Genomic DNA, 4597 nt, shown 5'->3' on the forward strand with positions numbered 1-4597 from the left:
GCGAGGCAGGGGCGCGCCGGAGGCAAAGGCGGCAGGAAAACTTTGGCGGTTTGTCGCCTCGCCTGATGCGGAGGGTCGCCCCCGCCCAGCCGCTCCTGCCAAGACTCGGGCTGCTCGCGTTTTGCCTGCACCCACCCCTAGAATTTAACCCCCCAAGGCACACACAGGTCACCTCTTACACACCCCGACAGGGACCCACAAGCTTGCGCCGCTTGTGAAGCTGGGGCGGCGGGGGTCGAGCTGCCGAGGACACAGCCCCGGACGTGCCCCAGCTTATGAGTCGCCAATGAACGCACGAGAAGGACGAGCACACAGGGGCGGGCGTGCGGGGGCGTCCCTCCCGCGCTGCGGCGGCGCCTCCCCGGCCCGCTCTCCCGCCTTCGCAGCCGCTGCCCGCCGCGCCGGGCGAGCGGAGGGCTTGCAGCCAAGGGCCCCGGGGGCGCTCGGCCGCAGACGCCGCGCTCCGGCTCCGCAGCTGCCCGGACCGGGGCTCGGGTCGCGGGTGACGGCGGTGAGCGGAGGGGGATCGGGAGCACGAACGGAGGTGGGAAGCGGAGCGGCGCTGTGGCGCTAAGACTGGGGCCACCTCAAAAGGCGCAGGAGAGAGGAAGGGGTCGAGAGGGGGCCGGCGAGCGCTCGCGGCCCGCCCTGCGCGGCCCGCACCTGCTGCCGAGGCGCTGGGCCGCCCACGTGGGTGCGCGCGGGTGGGCCGGGTGCTCGCTGCCCGGCCTTCGTTTTCCCCCCAGCTAAGCGGCTGGGAGGCAGCGGAGGGCTCCTGCCCGTCATCTGAGATGAGGGATAGAAGGTGGCCCCAAGGCTGGAGGGGATCCCCCGGTCCTAGACGCAACCCCCAAGCCTCCTTCCACCAAGCTTTCGGTTCCCTGATTCCAGGCAGCCGGTTGCGGGCAAGTTAACAAGGGGGTGGGGTGGGGAGTGTGTGTCCATCCATTTCCTGACAGGTAGACAGGGCAGTAGGAAACAGAACTGGAGCGGGAGAAGGGTAGACGGGCAGAGGCCGCGCGCCCGCAGAGTGCCAACTCCGCCAGAACTCGGCGCCTGCGAGCGGAGCTACAGGCTCGAGAAAAGAGCCAGGGGTGCGCAGACGGATGGAGAGCCGGGAAGAGCCTCAGAAGCCCGGCGTCCGCCCGCCACGCATGCACTTGTCAGGAGGAAACGGGCAGGAGGCCCGTGGAGTCATGTGACCCACGTGTGATTCTTGTGCCCGCACGCGAGGGGGTCTGGGGGGAGGCGGGTGGGAGAGGCGTTGAGGAAGCAATGCCCCAACTGCAAAGAAACAAAAGCGACCAAAGGGGGGTGGGACCCCTGAGCAGAGAGGTGACTAGATACAAAGGATGTGGTCATCAATGGGGGAGGGCGGGTCCTTGAAAAATTGCCAGTGACTGGCACATGATGACAGTGGAGTGTTGAAATCTTTAACATTGGATGGTAAGTATATTTTTACAACCAGAAATATGTACATCTTCTCTACGAAAAACATGAAACAATCCTTCAGTGAAACCGGGACGTTAAAAATTGTCTTAAGGAAAATGACTGCATTCCCCAAGTGCAGTGTGAACAAGATAGGATGGAAATCTGGTCTTTGCTAAATCCATCCACTCAAGTATGTCTAACCTTTCCCTCCTCTTTGCTCAGGTCAGTTTCTCAGGACACAGATTTTGTTACCTGGCCAAGGAAGTAGCCACCGAAAATTTGCCCTGCAAGTGGTCCTTGCATGGGGGGGGGGGATCCAGGAAACTCAGGAAAGAAATCCCAGGTATAAGAAAAAAGAGGGGGATCAAACGTTTTGTTCATTTCCTCATTCTTCCTATAACCTAGTGGCCAGTGTGTCTGTGTTTGAAAAATAAATAGGGGGTGTTTGGTCTCTGAACCCCAGGGCTCTCCTGGGGCTGCTGGGTTACACTTGCACTCAAACCTCAAGGCTCAGGGAGTGAACATGAAGGTCCTAGACACGTCCAGGTGCTGTGTCCGCTCACCAAGGGACAGGGACAGGCAAATGCTGACACTTCTCCAGGGCTTCCCTAATCCTCCCAGGGGAGGGCTGCAACTTTTCCTTGCAAATCCCATTCATTTTCTTACACAGACATGCACACGCGCTTTTAACCATCCTCCTCTTCCTGTTTGCTGGGTAAACTGCCTTTCCACTTCTGAGTTCTGAACCATCACTTGCTGAGTAATGCTACCTCCCTCATGGGGACCCACAGAATTTTCTTTCAGAGAAAGACTGACATCAGGGAGAAGTCCGGCTTCTCCAAGGGAAGGTTATGCATGCCTACGAGTATGGTCTGAAGGGAAGGTGTGGTTGTTTTGACAGGAGAGCTTAAAGAAATGAAAGTTGCCGTCTTAGAAGAGGGTGCTTGGTCACAGTTCTGAAAGGAGGCTACTTGCAGAAGTTAAGGCAAAACTAACACTTCTTGAACCCAATTTAAGTGCCACTGGCTTTCTTGAAGCTTGCACCTCATAACACTGAATAGTAAGAAGGGTTTCCAGTTTTATAGCCCACATATCAGTGAAATCACATCGTTCTCTACTTTTTTTGTCTGACTTATCTCGCTTAGCATTATAACCTTAAGATCCATCCATGTTGTCGCAAATGGCACTATTTCATCTTTTCTTATGGCTGAGTGCTATTCCATGGTGTATATATACCACATCTTCTTTATCCAATCATCTATGAATACAACAAAAGAACAAGAAAAACAAATGAAGAAACAAAACTCATAGACACAGACACTAGTTTAGTGGTTACCAGAGGGTAAGGGGGGAGGGGGTGGTAGATGAGGGTAAAGGGGGTCAAATACATGGTGATGGAAGGAGAACTGACTCTGGGTGGTGAATACATAATGTGATATATAGAAGATATATTACAGAAGTGTACACCCGAAACCTATGTAANTGAAAGGGACCCGCCCTTCTGTGATTGAGACCCACCTGTATCTATCACAACCCGTCATCGTCTTACCTCAAGTAACTTGTCCAACTATTTATCCCTCTTTCTCTTCTATTCTAAATGTACCTTTTCCTATAGAACAGGCAATTCTCAGGATTAAACATGACAGTTTACTCCATTTAAAGAAGAAAAGACAAAGAAAACAGAAAGAAACTGCTTTTCCATGATGTGGGTCCATCACTACCCACAGGAGCTCCTCCGTCCTCAGCAAGCTGGTCTCCACCCCACTATGTCAATGACAGCACACGTCCCGAAGTCCTCACCGCTTCTTAACTGCCTCCTGCACTAGATGCTTTCCTTTTAACTGATTTTTCTGTGCTGTAGCAGCTGGACCTTGGGCTCCTCCCTGATTCTTGAAACTCCAGCCTCTCCAGCTACTGTGGTACCTTTGACCTGATTTTCCAGCCCCTCGCTCTGGCTTCTCCCTGTATTTCCTCTGCCCGTCCCTTACAGGTTGTTTTTCAGACATCCAGTGTCTTCTTTCCCCTCCTTCTAGACCAGGGCTCTGGATGCCACTGGCTTCCTGATGGAGAGCCATGATAACATTAATATAATGAGGCCTGCAGCTCTACCTAAGACCAACTCAATCAGAATTCCTGAACAGACACCTAGGCATCTGTATTTTTTGAAAGAGTTGAAAAACAGTGTTCCAAATACTCTCTGGTCAATTTTATTTATACTAATATCCTCAACAGCAATGTCTACATCTATGATCTATAAATACATATTTTCAGCCCAGAGTGCTCCACCGAGTTAAAGATCCACATAGCCAATCTCTTTACGAGACGTCTCTGCAAACACCAGAATTGAACACACCATGCTCCACTGAGTTAAAGATCCACATATCCAATCTCTTTACGAGACATCTCTGCAAACACCAGAATTGAACACACTATTCAAACTCTCTTTCTCCACCTATATTCCTTATCTGGCAATTCCGTCTAACAAGTCACCGACCAAAATCTTGAGACTTGTCCTGGAATTCCCTATTGTCTTATTCCACATCCTGTCACTCAGGGTTGTTTCCTGATTGCCTCTCATTTCTTCCTTTGATCAGTCACCAACGTCACTTCTCTAGTTCAGGCTTTTACTATGATTTACTTTCACAACAAGTCTCAACTTATGTTCTTTTTCTTTGGTTACTTCATCAAAATGTCACCTTTTTATCTCTCTACTTACATTATTTCAATGGCATCTCACTGTCTATAACAAAGTCAAAACTTTCCTGGGGGAACAGATAGAATAGGTCCTCCTGGATCTGAGCCTCCTCCTGGCTTGCTCCTGTCCTCACCCTCAGCGGAAGCCAGGTGACACATCACGTGTGGGTCCCAAGCACGCCGTGTGTCTGAACTTCTGCTTGTGCTGTGCTATACGGAATGATTATCTCCTGCGTGTTGGTCAAAGCCAAGCGTGAACCTCTCCTTCTCTTTACAGCCTTCTCTCCCTCCCCGCAGCCCAGACCCTGTGCGAATTTGGGGGACTTCACATTGTTTCCTGAAAGACCATATTGTAAGTCCCACAAGGCAAGTACCACATCTGTTTTGTTCAACACTCTCTAAGCTGTACCGAGAAGAGTGGTTGTTTCTTAGTAGTTGTTTCAACAAATATTTGTATTTTAAATAAATGTAT

The sequence above is a fragment of the Hipposideros armiger genome, unplaced genomic scaffold (genome assembly GCF_001890085.2).
Source record: "Hipposideros armiger isolate ML-2016 unplaced genomic scaffold, ASM189008v1 scaffold_1112, whole genome shotgun sequence".
Taxonomy (NCBI): Eukaryota; Metazoa; Chordata; class Mammalia; order Chiroptera; family Hipposideridae; genus Hipposideros; species Hipposideros armiger.